This window comes from Mustela lutreola, chromosome 3 (assembly GCF_030435805.1).
Source record: "Mustela lutreola isolate mMusLut2 chromosome 3, mMusLut2.pri, whole genome shotgun sequence".
NCBI lineage: Eukaryota > Metazoa > Chordata > Mammalia > Carnivora > Mustelidae > Mustela > Mustela lutreola.
In genome coordinates, this window is record NC_081292.1 from 153,651,764 (window position 1) to 153,677,153 (window position 25,390).

A 25,390-nucleotide genomic window follows, 5' to 3' on the forward strand; every position below is an offset into this window, starting at 1 on the left:
TTGTGATTGACCCCATTATTTTCCATGATCTCCTCCCTATTTCCCTATGGAATTGTCAATTATGAATTTAAAGAATATAAGCCATTTCCTTTAAAATTACTTGTCTCTATGTTTTCTGAACCTGCTGGTGGGAGCAGGTTAGGCAGACTGAATAAAGGAATAAAGTCAGTCTGTGGCCCTTCCTGTGCCAGAACAGTCAGAATTCCAAAAATAATCCCTACACCATGATGATTGTAAATTTATGGTGAATTCCAGTTTTCTCGGGCCAAACTACTGAATTTCTCCAAATAACGGAGTGTGACCATTATTCTTTTTCCTTGAACTTGTCCTGCCCAGAAAGTTTATATATATATATATATATAGTTGTTTTTCAAAGAAGAATATATTACATTCTTCCTTCTAGTTAACCAACAGGAACTGAATCAGAACAGTCAGTGAACCTATCTGGAATAACCACATGTAACAGTGGCTTCACATCTGACAGCTGTTTCCCATCCAAGCACCCTGCAAGGGTACTGCCATTACTCCCAAGTAACTGTGCACATTAAACAGTCATCGTACCGGGGTTGGGGTTCCAGTGGACACTGCAAAGTGAAATTAGGCACATTCCATCTTATTGACACAACGTGCTTCAGCTGCTGGTGTGGAAAGCTGTTTCTCCTTGAAGCTGGGCTCAGAAATGCCTGGGTTGCAGGGACAGAGGATCTTGTCATTATTTTCTTGGCAGTGCTCAGAATAGCTCTCGTGTGACTAGAGGAAAGTTTAAATCTTGAATTCGGAAGAGTCTCAAGCAAAAGCATTACAAGTTCCAACAGGTGGTACTGTTCAAACACGCACACAGAGTGCTTCCTTTGTCATCTCTCGGGTAAAACGGTGTATTGTTTTAAAAATGCAAGAGTGGATCATTCCTTTAACTAGGACAAAGAGTATTTTTGTCAGGTCAGGCATGGGATTGTCATTGAACAAGTTTGGTAAACAGTGACTTGTGAATAAGTAAAAACATGAACCACAGTGTTACTGAATTTTCATTGCTGGCTGGGTTTAACTGTCCTCCACATTTCTACAAACGGGAAAAGTATAGAGAGAAAGTTATTTTCATCACCAGAAATGCACAAAAGGTATAGAACCATATTTACGTTCCAGTATTTCTCTCAGGGTCTAGACTCTTTCCAGGTATAGACTAGGCTCTTGAATATTTGGTGAAGAAATAAATGAAGGGCAGAATGAATCCTTTTGTGCTAGAATCAGATGCCTTAGACATTAAGTACTCCAGTTACATGTATTATTCCTCTGATAGTTATGCAAACCCTCACTTCATTCATAAATGTAGTATCCCAGGAGATAAGGCCTAGATAAGACCTTCCTTAACCTCACCTACCAAAAATATTTCATACTATTCCAGAAACTGACCTCTAAAGGAAGAAACTTACTTGTTATTGTTTTTTGCTTTTTTCATGTTACCAAGTGGTTAAAAAATGAGATCGAGGTGTGTCTGGGTGCCTCAGTCGGTTTTGTGTCTGCCTTTGGCTTAGGTCATGATCTCAGGGTCTTGGAATCTGGCCAGGGTCAGGCTTCCTGCTCAGCAGGGTGTCTGCTTCTCTCTCAGCCTCTTTCAGCTGCTCAGGCTTGCACTCTTTCTCAAATAAATTAACAAATAAATAAGGTAAATCCTTAAAAAAATGAGATTGTTAACATATATAACAGCATTTTAGGTAAACTGACTTAAAGTGACAGGGAAACCTTAACTGCTCTTGCCTCTACATAACCATACACCTTCTCTTCTTTTCCCCTCTCTTCCTTGATCCCTGGCATTTCAACTTATGCTGTTCTCATTATTTTCTGTTAACATTTATGATAAGAGCTCTATTTGCATTAGTGATCTTCCTTTTTATAAGAAATACTATTTCTAAATTTTGTTGTTAGAAGGTAAGATAATTAAAGCAACAGACTTACTTCAGTGCCTTTTTAATTGGTATTTCTAAAACTAATTTGCTTTGAAAGACCACTTTATGTAGTCACTTTCCAAAGAGCATAATTAACATGCTTGATTTGAACCCTACACAGTGATAAAACTCATCAATTGGGGCTACAAGAAAAATGGAGTAGAGAGAAGGTAAAAACCCTCTTTGTAAACCTTCATGTTGGGGCCTACACATAGCTTTTGTTTGTATCTGTCCTCTGCTTCATCCGACACCAATGGGTCATCAGGACACCCAAGCAGAAAGTGCATCTTGGAGAAAAGCAAGTAAACAGATTTAATGGCTCTTCTGCTGACCTTTGCATGTTTCACTGAGGGCTATATACACTAAAAATGCCATTTACTCTCCTATGCCAACTCTCTCAAAACATATTGCCTAGGTACCTATACCTAAGCCTGGTGAGGAGTTGTGGAGGTAGAGGAAGGTACTGAGTCTGCCTTTTTTTAATTATTATTATTTTTATTATGTTATGTTAACTGCCATACAGTACAGCATTAGTTTTTGATGTAATGTTCCATGATTCATCATTTGCATTTAACACCAGTGCTCCATGCAATCCATACCCTCCTTAATACCCATCACCGGACTCACTTAGCCCCCCACTTCCTCCCCTCTAAAACTCTCAGTTTGGTTCCTGGAATCCATAGTCTCTCACGGTTTGTCTCCCCATGATTTCCCCCCTTTCGTTTTTCCCTTCCTTTTCCTAATGTCCTTTATGTTATTCCTTGTGTTCCAGGAATAAGTGAAACCATATGATAATTATCTTTCTCTGTGTGACTTATTTCACTTAGCATAATCTCCAGTTCCAACCATGTTGATCCAGATGTTGGGTATTCATCCTTTCTGATGACTGAGTGATATTCCATTGTGCATATGGACAACATTTTCTTTATCCATTCCTCTGTTGAAGGTCATATCGGCTCTTTCCACAGTTTGGCTATTGTGGACATTGCTGCTATGAATATTGGGTGCATATGGTCCTTCTTTTTACTTCATCTGTGACTTTAGGGTAAATAGCCAGCAGTCCAATTGCTGGGTCATAGGGTAGCTCTATTTTTAATTTTTTGAGGAACCTCCACACTGTTTTCCACAGTGGCTGTCCCAACGTGCATTCCCACCAACAGGGTAAGAGGGTTCCCCTTTCTCCACAACCTCTCCAACATTTGTTATTTCTTGTCTTGTCAATTTTTGCCATTCTAACTAGTGTAAGGTGAGTCCATCTTTAAGACACTGTCAACAGTCAAGGTGAGGAGACAAGAGTAATTAACAAGAGAGAAGAGAAACTAGTTTCCAAGAATATATAATAAAGTGTGATCCAATGATGCAATTAGAATAATCTAAATAATTTGTTGGGTCCAATGCAGAATGAAAATGAAGGGTCTCTTGTTCAAAAATTAAGAATTTCAAGATGGCTACAGCAGGGCATTAAATCAAGTCACTCAGTGGTGTTCAACTAGTGAATGAACTGGTCTGAAAGACCCAAGAATCCTTCACTACCCCCTTGGGATGATTGGAAAACTGGACTCAGCTGTCTCTGTAATCTAGAGTGCCTACTCATGGCACCTCCAGGGTGGCAGCCTCAGGGTAGACGATCTTCTACATGGTGGCTCATGGTTCTAAGAGTGAGAAAATGGCATGGCCTTTCTTTAGCAATGGGACAATTTGGAAGAATGGCAATAAAATCTCAATGAAGCACTGTCTCTTTCAAGATGCATCTTGAATACAAGCTGTTAAAAAAAAAGAGTACTTTGGATTAATAAAGTACCACTTTGGAAAGAATGCAAGAGCTAAAACATTGCTAAGGATGGCAAATGGCAAATCTATGCTTTGACCTAAACAGCTATCTTACTTTGGATTTTCTGGACCCTGGGCACTCAAATACCAATGAGGAACAGCCCTAATTTCTACAGAGAACATGGTTGGCAATGAAGTAGACTCTTAAACACTAATTTAATACTCTATGATGGATGAGGATGAGTGCATCTACATTGCGCAGTGGGACAATGTGGGGACATTGCACAGTGGTTGGGGCAACCTCCTGTGTCCATATCACAGCTCTGCCACTCACTCATTATGTGAGCCTGGGCAACACATATAGCCTCTCCATCCCTCATGTTCCTCATAAGTACAACAAGCAGAAGAGTAACACCTGTATCATACAGTTTTGTAAGAGTTAATTACTTACCTCTCAGAACAGTCCTTGGCACATAGAAAGTGGTTGATAACTGTGAGCTATTATTGTTAATACTATTACTACAGGCACAAAGCTGGAAGCGCAATACATCCTCCTGAGTAGAGGAAAAGAAGCAAAATTGGGGGAGGTGACAAATAAACTGAGTCTCGAAGGTTGATTAGAAGTTTGCCACATGGGGATGCCTCAATGGCTAAGTCAGTTAAGTGTCTGCCTTCAGCTCAGGTCATGATCCAGGGTCCTGGGTTCAAGTTCAACATCGGGCTCCCTGCTCAGCAGGGAGTCTGCTTCTCCCTATGCTTACCACTCCCCCTGCTTATGCTCTCCCTCTGAAAAAATAAATAAAATCTTAAAAAAAAAAAAAAAAAAGAAGTTTGCCATATGGACAAGATCTCCTTTAAGAACAAGGAAGAACAGTGTTATAACTGGAACTTTATAGACCTAATTTCTTCAAAGGAGCTTCATAAATGATATGTGAACATGTTGATATAATTTGTATATGTTATACAAAAAAACTTTAAATTGACTCCAAAGTTAAAAAAAAAAATCTTAGAGAAAATACTTTATTACCTTTTATGAGTTGTGACTTTATGGTATGCGAAAAGTGGAGCCTTTTAAAAGTTGACAACCATGTATTGGTCATCTCTATATTCACTTATATTTGTTGAATAAAAGCAATGTGAACTTCATATTCATTTTATTTTAGCCATTTCCCCACGACATGCTTTCCACCATTAGCAAGCATGAGTCACCTGCCTGCAGCTAGTCGGCATAATCCATCTTTCCAGAATTCTTTACTTCTCATCTAATAATCCTGAATGTTGTGTGTTGGAACAATCATTCACTGTTGCTCAGGGAGTGATCTCTACACTATTATTTACTGCACAATCCTGATTGATGACATTTTTGACTGAATCAGGCAAATCTGTGTATTCAAGGAGTGGACTCAAGAAGTTACTGGAAAAAATCTTTAGAGGCCAGAAATTGGCTGACTTTCTAAAGCAATGTGCAGTACAGGAATTTATCATAAGTGAGAAGCATTTCTTTTGCCCCAGTAGACAGAACCAAGGAATATTTTCTTATTCTAAAGGGGTTTTGGCCTTAAAAAAATGAGTCTCTAAAATCAACCTTTACTTGGTGGACAGCATACTCTAATACAATGGATTCCATGAAATAAAGGATTATGACACATTCACTTGTTTCTGCTTCAGGATATAGCACTACCCAGTTTTCCAACTACCCTGTCATATAAGGTTTGGTATTCTAGGATAAATGCAGAGGAGCTTCACAGTCTCCAAGTCTGAAAACAACTCAATTTGAATAGAATGACAGTCCTCTATTTCTTCCTCCTATAACTCTTTTGCTTATTTTAGGTGCTAGAAGTTTTCTTAATAATGAATCCATTCACATTAAAGAATCATTTCTCTAATTTCATGAAATGTCTTTGAAATGTTTTCTGAAATATTAGCAATTTTATTAATCTAAATCTGATAGCAGATAAAGCTGAACTGGCTGGTATGGCTGTGGATATCCATATCCTGTATAAGAATTTTTAAATTGTAATAAAATATCTTTCTACATCTTACCCAAGGTTTTAAAACAATTTCTGATGTCTACAAGAGACTTTTCCAGAAGGAAGTCAACATATTGACTCCGAGGAATTAAAGTGGTTGAGAAAAATAAAGCTGAGTAGGAACCTGTTTCTTCTCATATAACTCCTTGGTGGCTACTCATTTAATAAAAATGTACCACTGGGGAGAAATTGACCTTTATGGGATCTTAAGTAATAGATATCTAAGTAATAGAGTCTTTTTTTTTTTTTTTAACTACTAATGAGTCACAGATAAACACTCTTTGGTGTGTCCTACAAGAACGTGTTCTTTCTATTTCTTATCCTTCTCGTGACAACACCGAAACCCAAATCGAATCTTCTTTGTTGAGATAGTTCAAGGCAGAGAAAAAAAATCCAGGGAAGGATCTAAAGAAAAAAATTTCCAGAGGTCAAAGACAGCCAGACACTAGATCAAAACCAACACATATGAGTATCTTTAAATTTATTCGAATTTAAAAATCAGAAGATTTCATATAGGAATCTGGATTTCTAGTGTCTCTTGCAACTCTGAAGGTGAAAAATTAGACCATCGATAGGGGCTAAGTCATGCTGCTCTCCTTGGATGGAGCATGAATTCTCCAGTTCCTACTATTTGGAGGATGTATGAAAATTCATTTGCATCTGTCTCTGCCTTCCATCTGTACATTTACTTTCCAGCTTCAACAATTATTTGACTGGGACAGGGGATCAAAATGAAAAGTTCCATGGTCAGTGATTCCATAAATTTGCTATGTGATGTTAGGCATTTTGGGACCTATGTCTTAGATTCCTCATGTGGAATATCCCCATAGAGATTCTCTCCAAGTTTTCCTTCCTGCCCTAACATTCTACAGTCCTGTGACAAACCATTTCCAGTGTATCCTCTCATTCATAGGGTTTGTAGTTTTTAGGGAAGGAAATAAAGTAGGTGCTATTTTTAGTCTACAGACTGCAATTCATTCTGGTTAGGCTATCTGATGATTTTTTATTCTCTGATTGCCCCTATTTAGTATCAAAACAACTATTTTCAATTTTGTGGTTAAAAATGATGATAGTATTGGACACTTAATTTCAAAGCAAGTGGACTTGTGTCATAAGTGCAAAAGGTAATATCTATTGCTTTTTAAAGAAGTAGCTGTGAGATATGATCCACATACCACAAAGTCACATATTTAAATATACAACTCAGTGGATTTTACTATATTCATAGATATATGCAACTAGCATCATGGTCAATTTTAGAAAATTACCATCACCTCAAAAAGAAGCACCTCAGCCTTTAGCTATCACCCACCTATTCTCCCATTTTCCCACCCCCAGCCCCAAGCACCAACAAATCTACTTTCTTACTCTGTACATTTACCTACATTTCATATAAATGGACTCATATAATATGCGGCCTTTCGTAACTAACTTTTTCCTTGTAGAATGTTTTGAAGGTTCATCCTTGTTGTGACATGTTTCAGTACTTCATTCCTATTTATGGCTGAATAAAATTCCACTGTATAGATATACCATTTTGGATTATTCATTCATCAGTTGCTGGACATTTGGGATATTTCCACCTTTTAGCTATTATAAATAGTGCTGCTATAAACGTTCACATGCAAGTGTTTGTGTGGATATATGTTTTCATTTCTTTTTAGTATGTATTAAGGACTGGAATTACTGGGTCATGTTATAACTCCATATTTAACCATTGTGGGAACTGTCAGACTGTTTTCCAGAATGGATGTACAATTTTACATCCCCATCAGCAGTGTGCAAGGGTTCTGAATTTTCCATATTCATGCAGCACTTGTTATTAGCTGATTTTTTGATTCTGGCCATCCTAGTATGTGGGAAATGGTATCTCATCGTGGTTTCGATTTACATTTCTCTGATACTTAATAATGTTGAACATTTTTTCAAGTAACTTCTAGACACTTGTATATCTTCTTCAGAGAAATATCTACTCAGATTTTTTGCCCATTTTTTAATTGGGTTGTCTTTTTATTGTTGGAGTTTTAAGAGTTCTTTATATATTCTAAGATATTAGTGCCTTATCAGGATAAATGATAGGCAAATGCTTTCTTCCATTCTTGGATTCTGGGGATTTATCCTGTTCTTTTATTTGGAATGTATTTCCCTGTTTCCTAATTTTCCTTGATTGTCTGTGTCAGCATCTGCACATTAGACAAAACACCCACCTTTCCCAGTCTTCAGACTGGATTCTCTTTGACTTATCTTTTCCCCTGACCACTAACTAATAAACTTCCTCTTTTACTAACTTCCCTCTTGTTTGTAAAAATTTCCTAGGGAAAAATTTGCTCCACACACTTAAATCAATATAATTTGAACCTCCTTGAAGAGATTGTTCCTGAGTCAGTGTCTGAGATTTGTTCAGACTCCATACAACTCCTTGCAGTTATCTCTTTCTCCAGTGATGTTAGGCAAACTAGCTAGCATCTAGTTAACCTACGTATGTCCAATAAATATACCAATTTCCTCCTAATTCCCTTTCACCACAATCTCCGCTGTTTTTAAGATTGTTTTTAGGCTTGAACTTCTTCATACTCTGTTGCAAATGGAAGTCAATTCCTTATGAAAGAACATAGGAGCTATCTCTTATATGGTCTTTTCTATCCCCAGGCAAAATTTCTGAGCCTCAGCTATGGCACTGAGAATGAGGACAATTAACATGTTTTCTCTGTGAGTGACACCCCTATTTCAGTAGCTGAGACCTCAGTGCAGGGACTCCAAGAGGCTCATATCTTCTGAGCTTACCTCTCCCAGTACAAAATCACCACTTTATGAGCTGCGCCAAGGATAACTGGGGTCCCAGAATTCTCAACAATACCATGCCCTCACTAGAGCCCCTATTCCATAAGTGGGGCTGGGCTGAAGAAAGAAGTCGCATCCTACCATATTCATCCTGAATTTAGCCTCAGCAACAAATAGCTGGGGGCAAAATGAGAAATGTTAATGTCTTGCCCTGATGGAAGATTGTCCTTTAAATGGTAACTAGTGGGAGAAAAAGCCCTGCACCAGTCTGAAGAGGAATTTCCATCTTGCTGAGTTAGGAGATAGGAGGTAGTGTGCAGGTCTTGTTTATGCTGAATTTCAGATTTTCTCGAATAAATGTTTCTTCATCTGCTATATGTACTTGAATCCATTTCCAGATATTTTAAATAGTTGTTAAATAATTTTCTACTTACAGGGAACTCATCTAAACTCATTTTCTGTTTATAATTATAATTAGATCATCTCTGCTATACTTTCCTTTACATTTCTCTAGTTCATATGCTAATACAACAGAAGATAGTAATATGCATCTCTTTTCACTTTTCATGATCGCTACTTTTTAGTGTCTACAGAAGTATGTGCATGAAGAAAAATATTATTTTGAACAATATATATATGTATCACTGGGTTTTTACTCATCATATAGTATCATCATCCCAATTACGAAAATATGTCTATCATTTGATCTTTCCTGGACCTCTTGTCATCCTTAAACGCAATGCTTTCCCTTTACATATATGGCTTTGTAGTTCAGATCTGACATTCACATTTAATATAACCTTTCTGCTCTTTCTAAATGTAGCAGTAAGGTTTCAAAGCATGAGATTAACTGATAGCATTAACAAACCATTTAATAATGAGTTGCAGAAACTTCAAAGTGTATTGTTGCAACAATACAGACTATGTAAACAATCAGAACAATAAGGACTAAGTAAACAATCAGAACAATAAGGACTAAGTAAATAATCAGAACAATACAGTCTAAGTAAACAATCAGAACAATAAGGATTAAGTAAACAATCAGAACAATATGGACTAAGTAAACAATCAGAATATTTGCCTTCCACCTACGAGGTAATACTAAGTAGAGTCAACCCTTGATTATCTAAACATCTCCCACATCAGACTTTGAATGTCTCCTAATTTTAAAAATATAAATAAATTGATAATTATCTTAAAAACATAAAATTGTGATGATTTGCTCTCCCATTCCCAGAACAGTCATTATACATTGCATAACATAGAGAAATAGTTTCTGAATTAGTCCCTACCATTTAAAAACTATATTGCTATACCTGCTACTGATCAGGGTCATGAGAGTTTCTATGTGTCAATGGAATGTGGAAAAAAAAGCTGCTCCGTTATTTGTAGAACACAAAGGTATTTTTATAACCCACAAATTGAAATTTATAAAGAGTTATTGACTATTTCAGGTTTCCTTATATACCAAACTAGTTTGAGCTAAGTACATGTAAAAGAGATTTAGTGAACTGATGTCTAAAGTTATATATGAATTGATTAACTTTTTCAGGTAGAGTTAAGAATATCTTTAGAGGGGTTGTGTTATGTTAAAGGGTAATGATGGACTTATTTCTACAAGATTTTTTTGTGGCTGGCTTCCATACCAAATTACCCCTATTACTCTTGATTGTAAACTACTTGAAAGCATAATCCATTTTTTTCTTTTTCATACCAATGTCCTACTCAAAAGCTAGAGCAATAATCTACATAAAAGGGGTTAAAAAAAACCCCAAATATATTTGATTACATTTTTCAGTTTGGGGTTTTTTTGTTTTGTTTTGTTTTTTTTGCTTTGTAATCAGTATATTAAGGAGACAGTCATACATTCCAATTGCTTAATTCTGATAACCAGATTTAAGCTTGTGAACATTACTTTTAAACATACAATTAAAGCTATTCATCATAATTTGCTATACTAACAACATTAAAATACAGTTACTTCGGAGCGTAAGTTATTTAAAGTAAGCCTGAGACATACCTTAGGAAAAAAAAACCTTCCTATCTCATACATGCAAATTAACTTCCCAAGTAAATGTCTCTTTACTCTAAGTTACCCTGCTCCCGAAGCCACTACTCTGAAGCTTATTAAAAGGAAAAAAGAAAAATTAAATATTTTTTTTAAAAGGAAAAAAGAAAAAAGATGGCACAGAAGGGAATGCAATTCCACAAGTGCAAGCCCTCAAGCAGCAGCATATGATAAACCCCTTCTTTAAAGAGGTATCCTTTCTATCACTGATACCACAGGCCAAATTACATAGCATGCGGTCTTCAGGTAACTGTTGAGGCAATAAATGCAGAGGCATCACAATGAATCCCACTTAACATAACTATAGACCAACACTTCTCTACAAATTCTTTGTCTGATTGCCAATTAAATACAAGTTTTAACCTCATAGCTTAACAATTAAGGGTCATACACTGAAGTCAATACATATACCTAGCATTTCAGTCTGAGCTGTTTCATATACATAGCACTGAAATTAATTACAAGGAATGGCCTAACAAATGCTAGGGGACATTTTTTTTGAAAGTAGTTTTTACAAATATTAAACTTATCTTCCACACTGAAGTCATCATACATACAGGGCAAAGTCAGAGCTTTTATATTTGAGTTTATTCTTCATTTAACTCTTAAAACACTACTATAGTTGAATATTAAAACAAAAACAATAGCAAGTAGTGAGCTATCATTATAGTCCTTCACTCATTCACTACTGCACATAAAATGCCAGCAGTGTTATTCACTGGCCCCATTAAGAGGTCTGACACTGAACACCACGCTGGGGTGATGTTCATCATCCTCATATGCTTCCCCATTGTAATGGCGCCGTCTTTCCTGATTTGGATCAAACTCCACCAGTTCTACCTAGTCCATTCATCAGTCTCTTCTACTTCCTTCCTCTCAGGTAGGAGTTGTTCCAGCAGAGTTTATCAGGAGAGAGAAAGTCATTCTCAGGAAAGTTTACCTTTAATTTGATGATGAGGCGATCCTTCTCATATGGTCTATGATAAATTGGCATGCCTTCATTTAGCACACACTTGATTTCTCCATGCTTGATAATTTGACCTGGATGAGAGGTGATGACAATGGTTCAGTTGTCAAGAGTAGATACTGACTTTTGAAAAATGCACAGTGCTTCAACCAGCTGTATGTCCATACACATGAAAAGGTCTCCTCACTGAATAAAAACATCATAGTCCTTCTGATCTAAAACAATGATAGTATCTCCTGGTTCCAGTCTTGGTTCTTGGTCTTCTTCACCATGGAATGTTATCCTCTGGCCATCTTTCATGCCTTTGTCAATATGAACGTCTAGAATCTTCTTCTCTCAAACTATATTCCTTCCATTGCAGCTTTTACATCTATCTTTAGGACTGATCAGTTCCCTATGGCCCTGGCACTCCATACACACAGACTGAATTTGCTGAACCATTCCAGGTCCTATCTGATGAGTTCTTACTTGCATTCCAATACCTCGGCAATTGGGACAACACTCAACTGCTTCTTTCTTACCACCTCAGCCTTCACATTTATAGCAACTCACATTCTTTTGCAGAGCTAGTTTTCTTGTTGCACCATTATATAAATCTTCTAAGGTTACTGAGAGCTGATGCACAACATTTTTACCTCTCCTTTCTCTGTGCATTCTTCCTCCTCCTCCAAAAAACATATCAAAGATGTCCATGGGGGAGCCAAAACCACCACCAGCTCCACCTTCTTTAATTGCCTGTTCACCTCCTTTGTCATACAATTCCCTTTTCTTTTCATCAGAGAGTACTTCATAAGCTTGAGAAATCTGTTTAAACTTCTCTCCTTCATTTGGATTATTATCAGGGTGATATTTCAAGGCCAGTTTCCTGTAGGCCTTTTCCAGTTCTTCTTGGGTGGCATTAGGTTTGACCCCCAAAACATCATAGTAAGTGGTTTCTTTCACCATTTTCTACAGCCGGTGAGAGGGCCGAGGCCAATGTTGGGGAGTGGGAAGGAGAGCGCTGCTGGGCACAGCTCGGGTAGCCGTTGCTCCTCCACATCTCACCGAGCATTCTAGAAAGTTGCCACATTTTTCAGTTTTTTCTTTTTTAATCTGTTAAAACTGAGGACCTATGCACATATTTTAAGTGTATAGTTCAGTAAATTTTAACAATTATCACCCCAATAAACATATGGAACCCTAAAAAATTTCCTTATGTTCCGAATCCCTTATGTTCCCATCCTGTAAATATTCACCATCCAAAAATAATCAGTTTCTTTATTTTTGCTATGATACAATATGTTTTACTTTTCTAGGAATTTATATAAGCAGAGTCATATATATTTTCTTTTATGTCTGTCTTTTTTTATTTACCATGATGATTTGAGTTTTATCCATGTTGCATGCATCCTGTTTCTTCTTCCATTTTTATTGCAGATTAGTATTCCATTGTAGCAATATACCAAAATTTGTTATTTGTTTATCCATTTTCATATATATATATATATATATATATATGGGCTATATATACATATATGTATATAGACTCCATACATATGTATATATGTGTGTGTGTGTGTGTGTATATACACACACATATATATATGTATATATATAAAGAGTTTGTTATATAGTCCAGATTTACATATCCTGGATATAAGCCATTTTTTAGATACCTGCATTGCAGGGATATTCTCCAAGTCTTAGGCTTACCTTTCCTTTAAAAAAAAATATACATACATATATATATGTGTGTGTGTTATATATATATATATATATATATATATATATATATATATATACACATATATATAGTATATATAGAGAGAGCAGGGTGAGGGGAATAGGGAGAGGAAAAGAAAGAATCTTTTTTTTTTTTAAGATTTTTATTTTATTTATTTGACAGAGATCACAAGAAGGCAGAAAAGCAGGCAGAGAAAGAGGAAGATAATCAGGCTCCCTGCCGAGCAGAGAACCCGATGTCGGGCTCGATTCCAGGACCCTGGGATCATGAACTAAGCCAAAGACAGAAGGAAAAGAGAGAATCTTAAGCAGACTCCATGCTGAATTCAGAGCCCAACTTCAGACTTGTCTCACAACCCTGAGTTCATGACCTGAGCTGAAATCAAGAGCCAGAGGCTGACTTGACTGAGCCACCTAGCCTCTCCGGGCTTACCTTTTTGTACGGTTAGTGCTTCTGTTCTACTTTGTCTACCCAACAGTCACAGAAATATTTTATGCTTTTTGCTTTTTAAGAAATGATGAAGTTTTAGCATATATATTGAGATTTATTATCATCTTTAAGTATTTGGGGGGCATCTTATAGGTCACCTTCCTCAGGAAACAGACTCTGAAATGGAGATTTCCATGTAAAAGGCTTATCGAGGTGTGCCTATTTCAGCACAATGTGTAGCCTACCACTTGCAGAGCTGGGATCCACTGACTTCATTTAATAAGGAATAACAGTTGTAACCTTTTGGATACTGGTACTGGCTGAGGGCCTGCATGCAGGAAGGGCAAACCTAGGAATATCAACTTGCTACCCAGTGGCTGTTTCATCTTCTCAAGAGATAGTGTTATGTCAGAGGCTCAGTATTGGTTTCTGTGGCTGAAAACTTGATATTCTATAGCGACAGTGGCTAGATTGGCCTTGCATTTGGTACAAAGATCTTTATACTTTTGCATTTGGTACAAAGGACTCATGCATTTGGTACAAAGATCTTTATACTTTGTCCATTTTCACAAGTCTATACACAAGCCTTTTTTCCAGACTTTCTTATCTGTAGTTTCCAGTCTTTCTAGTTTCCAGCAATTGACAAACCAAACAAGACATTCGTGTTGGCCCACCAGTTTATATATATTCTTACCTTGGGTCCCTTCTCCTTCCTCACAAAGTAGTTGGCCAGATTCACTACCCAAGCTTTGCCTACTAGGAAGGTTTCCCCTTATTACTATGCTCCCCTTGTCTTGAATGGAACTGTAGTTCAGCTGTTGTTCAAATCTTTGGTTTGCATCTACATACCAAGATGATCTACCTGCCAACAAAGCTTGGTATTTTTCTTATTTGTCTGCTGATCAAAAGGAATCCCTAAAATAGATATAAGTGTGAGCAGGGGGAGAAATGATAATATGACATCATGAATTGTCCCAATTATTTGTGCAGCTTGTATGTGCTCTCTGATCCTACCTATGCTCAACGCTGATGTTCCCCTTGCCTCTCTAACGGGTTATTGTTGGATCTGCCTGACTTAATGACTTGGAGGTTCTGAGAGAACCCAGAATAGGGTAGGTAGTTCTGAATGTATAGACACTTAATATTTCATGATCAAGTGTTCAACCTCTAGCAAACCCCAATCAATACTATATGAGCAACTATCTTTGTAATGGTATCAATTACCTACTATAGATGGGTTGACTTTGGACACATAAGTGTCTACATTGTGATTCTCATTTGGGGTCTTGCCATAAACTCTTCATGATGTTTATTCCCAGCACAGATAACTCCAGTACTATATGATTTGCTTGTACTGCAGGCTGCACCTACTGCAGGAATCTTTTTTTTTTTTCCCCTGTGAACCCCACTCAAAGCTACTAGTCTTCCAAATCACTTGGAAGATGAGTTGGAGGAACATTCTCAAGTATAGAATATGATGCCTCCAGAAATCAGAGAGGTGCCATGCTTTCTTCTTAGTGGTGGTAGAGACAAGATGCAATAATTTGTTCTCTACTTTGGAAAGAATCCCATGGTATATCACAGACCACAGAAGTCCTAAAAATGTCATTAATATGATGGTCACTTGAAATCATATAAGTTTTATCATCAATCCTTTGCAGCACATGGAAATTACTATGGCCTCAATATACTGGCCACTTCTTGTTCATCTGGTCTGATTAATGTGTTATCACCCACATAGTAAATCAATGTGATATTCTGCAGAAAGTCCAGATGGTCCAGAACCTTTAGTACTATATGACAGATGGCAGAAGAGTTAAAATAGCCCTGGAGAAAGACTGTGAAGAATACTGTTGTCCACCCTACATGAATGCAACTGTTTCTGATCTTTCTCCTGATAGGGATGGAAAAATATGTATTTGTCTGATCAATGGCTCCATGAAATGCACATGAGTCCATATTAACCTTTTCTAGAAAATACCTTCATCTAGTATAGCACCTGCAATTGGTTACTTGGTTAAGTTTGTTTCATCCACTATTAAATGGAAGTATAATGATACTACTGCATGCCCCTGAATTCCTTAAGTCTTTAATATGGCGCTGATGTCTGCCATTACCCCTGCAATACAATATTTTTCAATTTACTATTTTGGTCAAGTGGCAGCTTCAGTCGTATCCTCTTGGCCCCTTGCATTACTATAGCTCGTACTCAAAACCAAGGAATCAATGTGTTCAGGTAACTGCCAAATGTCTTTATTTCAAATGTCTTTATTTCAATTAAACAGGTTAGGACTGAAGCTTGTGGACCCAGTAGATTCACCGTGACCCCACTTCTCACTCCCACTTCTCACCCCCATGCCCTCACTATAACAGAAGGATTCTAATGATGCTTCAAGTCCAGGTTATCACTGTTAACTTAGACTCTGTATCTCATAACCCTCAAAATGTCAGGAATGTGTGATTATCCCCCTTTCCCTAAGTCAGTTCCTGAAGAGATGGCTACAATATTCCTTTGGGGAAGGTTTAGGAAAATCATGATGCTATGCATTGTTTTGATGTTGCTGGGCCCTTCCTTCTAGAGACTTAATCTCCTTTATTCTGTAGAACCTGCATCTAATGCTAGCTAAGATCAGAAAAGGAATTGTAATGTTAAGAAACTGAAACAGATATCTTAGCTGTTAAAAATGTTTTATATCTACACTGTCTACTATAGCTTGGTAACCACATGAAGTCATTGATACTTGAAATGTGGCTAGTGACTTGAGGAATGGAATTTTTTATTTTATTTAAGTTTAATTGATTTAAATTCAAATAGCCACATGTGACTAGTGGCTATTGTACTGGATAGTACAGGTATGGGTTTGAACAATATCCTCATTGCCTGGTTATCTATCTCACCCTTTGGGGGCGCCATATTCTATTAAATATCTCCATAACTCTGTCATTACAATAATTATGCCCATTTTATTTCTGAAATTTAAATGCCACTACCTCAGCTTTACTATTTTTGAATCTTATGTTATCTGTTGATATCAAGAACTCTATTTCTGTAACATTATTTCCATGTTTAGCTGGGTCAACAGAGTAGCTACCACTGTCTCAAAGTTTCTGGTATCTCCTTCGGTAAATGGAATGTCTTCCTCTGATCTAGCAGACAAGTGGTAGCTTCATGACCTGAAATAGTGTATTTCCATTCTTGAATGCCTACTTCTGTACGTCTTTTGATTACTTCCCCATTATCTGCCAATGTAGTTCTGGAATTTCTATATTACCAAGTGTACTACATCACTTTCTAAAAGCTTCTAAGAGCACTGTCTCTATATTAGCACTGTCTCCCAGGAGTTTGCTGAGATGTCAAATACAGTATCATGAGCTAGTGCTCCCATGCAAATAAGCTCTTCTTTTTCAAACTTTATGTTCTGTCTCCCTTGATCCAGCACATTCAGGTTCCAGTCCCATTCATATGCTCCCTGTTCATGCCAACATGTATGGGTTAAATGTTGCAGTCCCTCCAGTATATTGTCTCCCTCCTTTCTTAGTGGACTCATCATTTTCTTAGCTGGCTTATGTGGTCAAGAATCCTACTTACTAGTCTCTGAGCCAGGAGGGAGGATGGGAAATAATTGGAGGAAAGAGGAAGCAATGCATCTTGTCTTGCAAAAGAGAGGTTTTTGCATTGCCTGAAAGCCAAATACAGAGCACCAACCTTTAATAAGGGGGTAAGTCCCTTTTTGTTGGCCCAGAGGGTCTGCAGAACCTAGGAATCCAAGGTGATTCCAAGGTGTTGGGACTGAATGTTCTATTGCAATTCTCAAGGTTCCATTCCTCAACAGTAATTCCATGAGCTTAACAAAACAGTCCTGTCAAAGTTGAGAAGTCAATGTTCTCTGTGATTCAGTCCTAACCTATTCCTCAGCACTTCTGATCTCTGGTACAGTAAATAAAAGTCTCTTTGCATGCTTCCAAGTAGGCCTTCTGTTTTTTAAATTAGTGATTAATCACATTCAACCATTCATTCTCTTTCTGCAGTGCATCAATAGCCCACAGCAACATCCATCAAATCCTATTGTCCTTATAATTACTACTTCCCTCCAGCCTCTCAAAGGCCTAAAATATTATACCCTTGCTCCCTACCCGGTGCATTCCTTTCTAAAAGTATCACATCACAATCACAGTCAGTAGAAGTAGAATTGCACTGCGGCAGCTGGCCAAGGTACATCCATACTTCATCTATGATTGTAATAGGCTATTCATGACCAGTCTGCTAGTGGGTGGCCCAACTTCAAAATTTCATTTTAGGATTTGCTTAAATTGATGGCCTTGAAACTGCTCTGAGATGAGAACTGTATGCGGAAAGTTGTTCCAAATGGAAATATGGGGACAGGTCTTGTCCTATCACACCATCCAGTCACTGGAAGCAGACTGCTTTCTGAGCAGGAACATAAACTTAGATGGGAAAGAACTCTTCAATTTCTGGGGAGGAACTCAATGGTAACCCACCAACAGGCAGCTAATAAACTAATAACAGAGTACTACAGTACTATTTTTGTTTGTTTGTTTCTTTTAGTCTATTAAACATGCTAAGACTTCCAGTACAATGCTGAATCCTAAGGTAAAAAAAAGTCAATCATTTTACTATTGCATATAATGTTAATTGTAGGTTTTTTTGTGGATAACTTTAATCAGATTGATGAAGTTCCTTTCAATCCCCAGTTTTCTAAGAGCTTTTATTAGGAATGGATGTTGAATTTTATAAAATGTCTTCTTCCATATTTATTGAGATGATCATATGTTTTATAGCCATATTTTTCTGTGAATGTGGCAAATTACATTGATTGATTTTCAACTCTTATACCAACCTCGCATTCCTGGAATAATAATAATAAAGTCCACTGGATCATGATGTATTATTGTTTTAAATTTTTACTGTACTTAATTTGTAGATATTTTACAATGGTTATTACATGTGTATTCATAGGGATATTAGTTTATAGACTTCTTGTTACTTATTAGGTTTCGGTATCAGTGGTGTGTGATCATAGAACAAATTAGAAAGTTTTCTTATACCTCTATTGTCTGAAAGCTTACATCAGATTTATTGAGTTGGTGGTTTGCAAACATTTTGCCTTCAAAATCTGTTTGAATTTTTAAAATCACTGAGTCTCCAGAAGGCTTTATGTGGGATATATATATTAAAAATTAAAATAAAATATTTATTTATCAATTTATTCAAAAATAGTAAATTATAATGACATATTTTTATGAAAAATACTTTCTAAAAAATTTCATGGGGAGAGAGGCACCGTTTGCATTTTCACTAGTCTCTTTAACATATAGCTTAATAGAATGCCTCTTGTTCACGTATCAGCTACATTCAGTCTATTGCAATTTCATGCATTATGTATCCTATGGAAAAGTCCACTTGTGAGAGACTAAAAGCAGAAAAGGCAAAGAAGTTTCTAGTACTATTATAAAAATAATTTTGGGGTTTTTTTTTTTTTGTTTCTTTGTTTCTTCTTGGTCTATCTTTGTAAGTTGTGTTACTTAAATAATTTTTTCAAAAGAAAAGATTTTTTTTCATTTATGTAAGTGGTTAAATATATTAGCATAGAGTTGTTTATAAAGTTCCCCAATAAATCTTTCCATTGTCAGTGGGACCCATAAGATGCCTCCTGTTTGATTCTTGCTATTGATAACTTGGGTTTCTCTCTTTCTCTTAATCTGTCTAGTTAGAGTTTTATCAGCAAAATTTATTTTCAAAATACTACTTTTTTATTGGATGTTGGACATTATGTATAACACAATGTAGAGAGTCCAGATTATGCTGTCTTCCTTTAAATAGAGTGTTGAGTTTTATTCTAGCAACCAATTAAATTACTTGTGGATTCAGTTAAGCCAATCAACTTCAATGTTATTTTTTTGTTACTTTGGATTATTTTGTTTTTACTTTAGTCCTAGGTTGTGGCTCTTACTCTAGAGTGTGGTGCATGCCTATAAGGTTTGGCCTTTCCAGGGTTTAAACTGGATATCTCAGGTTTTCTGTGGTCTTTCTACTGTAGCTGTAGTAGAGCTCCAATAGTACCCAGCATTCACGATTTCTGGGGTCCATCAGCTGTCATCATGTAGGAGATTCTCTGGCTACCCTTCTCCATCCAGGTCCTCCTCTCAGGTACCCTTTCCTGCTAGTTCCTGTCACTTCAGCCACCCTTAATCTGAACTCGGGCTTTTCCACTCAGAAAACCTGCCCTCTGTGCTTTACCTCCAGGGGCCTATGCCAGCTGGTAAGTGTCTCCAGGCAGAAAGCCATAGCAAATACTGGGCTCAACTTATGTGTTTTCCTTCTCTCAAAGTTCACAATCTTGTGGTCTCTGTGTCCAGTTACTGAGAACACATGCCCCATGTATACTGTCTCATTGCTCACGACAAGACAAATCTGGTACCGATTACTTTGGCGTAACTGTAAGGAGAAGTCTTTGCACTTCTGTTTTTCAAAAAGGCCTAATTAGCAATCAAATATTTGGGTTTAACATCATCCTTTTATCACAGGAATCAAGCTTTGAAATTCCAAAAAATGAAATTTTCAGTACTCAGATGGTTAAAACAATCACACCATATGACATCTTTGACAAGATGATCAACATCACAGAGGATTACTAGAGTTTTCCAATACTAAATCTTCTTGTATATGATTGAATGTCTTAGAACTTTCCAGCAATTTAGATGCATATTTTACATCCTCTCTGCATTTGGTTGGTATTATTCACGCTTATACCACTCTATACTTTCTGCATTTTTTCCCTCTGATCATCCCTTTCTTTTGAATACAATTTTCTCCCTAAACTCATCCATAACATCTACTGTTGCCTATAATTCTTTAAGTAAGCATACATATAGCATTCACCACACGACAATCCCTATTAGGTATTGTAAATAAAGCAAAATACAAAGAAGATAAGGCTCTTTGCTCTAAGGATCTTATCTCCTCCAGGAGATGTCTTAATTAAAGTTTTCCTGGTAACAGGGCATGAGGCAAAGTCTTGAGTACTGATTATTAGTGGTAAATTAGGAGGTGATCCCAGGAAACAGGGATGAAGAAGAGACTGTGAGATGAGAAAATAGAAACAGCCGATAGTCTGGTTGCTGCTGTGGGAGCAGGGGATTGATCTCTGTTGAAATCTCTTTGGAAAGCTTAGCTCACCTGGAGACTGGGAGGAGACTGGAGCATTTATTCACTGATTCCCTCCTCCCATTGGCTATGCTGGTACCATGGCAGAGCAGGCACCTGTGTGACCAGAGACAGCAGAAAAGTCAAAAAACAAGTGGAAGGTGCTGAGTGGGTCACTATAGGAAGGTAAACCTAAGCTTGCAGGAAATTGTCTATCACCACTGCAGTTGAAATCAAGGTGGGCCCAGGATATACGACATGTGGCCCCAGAGACAGCTGCCAGAGGTGGAATATTAGAGTAAACACAGATAGTCTCTGAAAAATGTAAGTACCGTGATAAAACTGAGTAATGCAATAGAGGCGGGTGTGTGCACACGGAGGTGTGCGTGCATGTGTGAATATTGGGTAGTTGGGAAGGGATGTCTGGGAAAGCAGCATTCAAGTTGATACCTAAGGGACAAGGCAGGACGCAGAGGAAAAGAATTCTAGGCCAAGGAAGAGCATGTGTAAAGTCCTAAGCTGACAAGAGTGTGGCAAGTATGAAGAGCAAATGGCCAAGGCCTCCTGAGAGCAGAGAAGGATGCTCACAGGTGAAGGCAGAAACTCAATTAGATCACTCAGAATCTATGTGACCATGGCCAGGAGTATGGAAGTCCTTTGGAAAGCCATCAGAGGATTTTATTCAGGGGAGTGATATGAGCTTATTTTTGTTTTAAATGATACTGTGGACATATGATGATTGTTGATTCATACATGTCAACTATTCCTGAAGGTTTCAATGCAGTTACAGTAGCTAATGCTGGAAAATATTTCTTATTTTTATCTTGCCCCTGATTATATATAAATCGTTGTCTTTGACTAAAAGCCCAATCCCTTGCATTCCTCCATAACCAACTCAATACTCATATTTCAGAGTTCATTGAGAAAACAACAATAACCATGGGTGTTAGAATGCTCCAGCATGCCTAGCCAGTAAGACTGGCTCATTAAAATAAGTCATGAAAAAAGTCTGTGTAAAAATTCATCATCTGAATGTTAACACCAAGGTTACTTAGAGCTACATTTATTTCTAGTCAAAAGATGGTTGATTTTTAGGTTTTAAAAGGTTTTACTAAATATTAAGACACAAAATGCTTCTATAAACTCTACATTAACACAATTTGCTTTTTCACAATCAAATTATGTGAATTGGTGGTCTCATAGTCTAACAAAAATCCTGAACTGGGACATGGAATGCCCAGTTTTAACATTAATTTGTTCTATGACACAAATGATCACAAAATGATCACAAAGTACTTATTGGCTATGTCTTGTGTATGTGCCTTTCATATTGTGCTAGAAGTGACATGTTAAAAAAATATAAGATATGCTCATACCCATACATCAAAAAATATAGCCACTGGGGTGCCTGGGTAGCTGGGTTGGTTAGGAATCTGACTCTTAGTTTCAGCTCAGGTCATGATCTCAGGGTCCAGGGATAGAACTCCACACCTGACTCCATGCTCCGCGGGGAGCCTGCTTGATTCTCTCTCTCTTCTCCTTCTACCTCTCCCCCTACTCATGTACACACTCTCTCCTTCTCTCCAAAATAAATGAATAAATAACTCTTAAAAACAATATGCCCACTACCTCAAGTTTCATTTTAAGTGTGTAGGAAATATTGCATTGACACTCTGAAACATGATTAGTTAAAAAAAAAAAAAAAAGACTAAACTTGGATGAGGCTCAGAAAAATATGTCCTACCTATAATCCAATGTAGGAGTTAAAGTCGGCTTAATATTTTTTGAAAGCTATAAATTATATTTTCAAGGTTAATATTTTCCTCTTAATGAAATTCTCTCATTGAAGATACACTGTTCTGCTCCCCAGATATTCCACCACTGATAACATTTGCTAAATGGTGTGTCTTTCTGAGGACAGTTATAATCCAAACACTTCCTCTAGAGCTGCAAGCAACAATGAAGACATTTTCATTTCCTTGTGGTTAGCTCTTCCTTGATAAAATGTTGAATGTGATTCTAGTCTGACACAATCTCTTTCTGGGCTTGGAAAAGCATAAACGCAAGTGTCCAGAATGCCCATATCCATGTAAGTCATTTTTATTCTTCTTATTTAATTTTCAAGTGACTTTCCTTGCATTGCAGTTTTCACTCGTTTCAAATATTCACGATCTATTTTGTCTCCTTTGATTTACAAGTTGCACATTTGGAAAGGTGTAACCACTCCTATGGGTGACTTTGCGACCTTGGAAGGAAGGTTCTTCTATGACTAGAAGGAATCTGTGATGAATAGGAAACAACCTTTTGATCTTTGCACTGAAATTCCCTCTTAATAGGAAAAGTGACATATACATTTATATATATCTAGTGATCTTGCTAAGTTTAAGAGTGATTGTACTTTTTTTAAATTGTGCTATGTACTTCTCAGGACTTAGGAGCTGTTAGATAACTACATCTAAATATAGATGTTGATAGTTTGGTGAGGTCATTCTATAGCGATCCATCACTATTTGGTAAATAACCTATTTTATAGACTACTTTAAAATATACAGCTTACAGCACAGTTTATTACCTACTCTTTATGTTAAGGTCAAACTCAAACCTGTTTGTATGCAAAAAGGGAAATAGGTCAGTGCCATCTTTTATAGAGATAGAGCTATGGCTTGAATTTGGGGCTATAAAGAGAAATGGAAAAGTTCACCTGCAGGAAATGCATCAGGAAGCACTTGTAAAGCAGAAAAGGCAATATTGAGAAATAACTCCAATGCATTTAAAATTGATAAATTACTCACCTTTGTAACCTCTTAGCATTGTAGAGCTTGAAAACCTGTATAGTATCAGATGATACATTTCACTGGAAGTAAGAGGGAAAAAAAAAAGTATTTTGCCCTAAGCCAGACTGCAGAGGTCTTTTGCTCTACTTCCTCTCCTCCCAATGCACACTCAAGTCAGAGTGAGTTTTATAAGAAGTAAAGAAGAAAAGTCACTCTTACAGTGACAGAGGGAAAAGGCTAATTAGATCAAAGGGGAAAAATTGGACCTCACTCAATGACTAAAGAAAACACAATGCAAGAGCTACCCATTTTTCTGTAACTATATAGAACAGATTTAAATCTGGATTTCCGAGGGACATATTCCAATAATCAAGAAAGCACAGAAGGATGAGATCAGGAGAAAAGTAGAAGCTGATGAGATCAGGGTTGGAAACAAATTCTAACAAGTGAGGATTGGGTCAATCTGTTCACCAGCTAGCTGTTGGCTTGACTGACCCAGATTGCTTGTCTACTGTATCCACGCCATAATCAGACAAGAATTAGTGCCTAAATGTATGAACAAACTGACTCTGACTATCACATAATCTTTTAATTTCCAGTTTTAAATGCTTACACTTGTGATATTTATTAAATGCTATAAATTCTTTGCAGGGAGTGTTACATTTTCCAGGAAGACACCAGCATCAAAATGCATCTAGGCTCAGCGTTTCAGCACATGGTGTCTCCCTAGACACAGTCTCAACCATGTGAGGACAATTGAATTCAGAAGCATTTTCTAAAAGTCCCATTTTTTAGGATGATAAGGAAGAGAGGATATTAAGAACTACAAGCCTTTAACTTTTGCATGTGTTCCCAGTTTTAGACTACAGTATACGGTCCAGTCACTGGAAAGAAACACCTTAATAAGAAGCAGAAAGTTAACTGCAATGCTGATTCTTATTAGAGGCAGAATTAACACAATTATAGATATGATATTCAAAATTTGTTTCCAAGTCACATTAAATGTTTGGATTTTTGGCAGTGTGGGTGTAATTTGTGAATGTGTAATGCCATGCATTTTCCTTTAATGCAAACATTAATTTCTAAATATACTTGCAAAACAACTTTGATCATGGAGTGTGCTGGCTTTCTTTGGGCATAATGATAAACATTTCAGTCATGTATCAAGAGAAAATTGTGAAATCTATTAGTTTTTTTAGAGTTGAATGTAGAACACCATTAATACTATATATTATATAGTCATGGGAAATAATATCTAAACTCAAGAATTTTTAAATGATCCCTCTATTATTAAATAATTAACAGACTTTTTGTTCAGACTTAACTCAAATAGACAAATTCTGAGACAGCATGTAAATTACATTTAAGAATAAAAATGTTTTTTGGGATGTCTTTTTAAAAGACCCCCAAGTAGCTTTGTAACTAAAAAAATTTATCAGCAATATACAAATCTTTGGGTTGATACCATGATGATTTAAAGAGTGATCCCAGCAACATCACAAAATAAGTAAATCAGAGATCTGTTGTTGGATTACAAACATATAGAAATGATGCACATATACAATAACATAATGTTTAATTACATAGCTGGGTTCAAAAACAAGAAAATGACAGAAACAAGAGGGATACTGAAAATAAGACTGCTAAAATCAGGACTGAGAATTCCAGCAACCAAAAAGAAAACTGCTCCAGATTGAAGTCTTCAGGTATAACTAAAAGTGCCTTAAAGCCCGCTGAGGT

At 36.9% G+C, this 25,390-nt stretch overlaps 1 pseudogene; it reads right to left on the minus strand.

The window, feature by feature from the left end:
• Positions 1 to 11,319: 11,319 nt before the first annotated feature.
• Positions 11,320 to 12,504, minus strand: LOC131828137 (dnaJ homolog subfamily A member 1-like; annotated as a pseudogene).
• Positions 12,505 to 25,390: the final 12,886 nt, after the last annotated feature.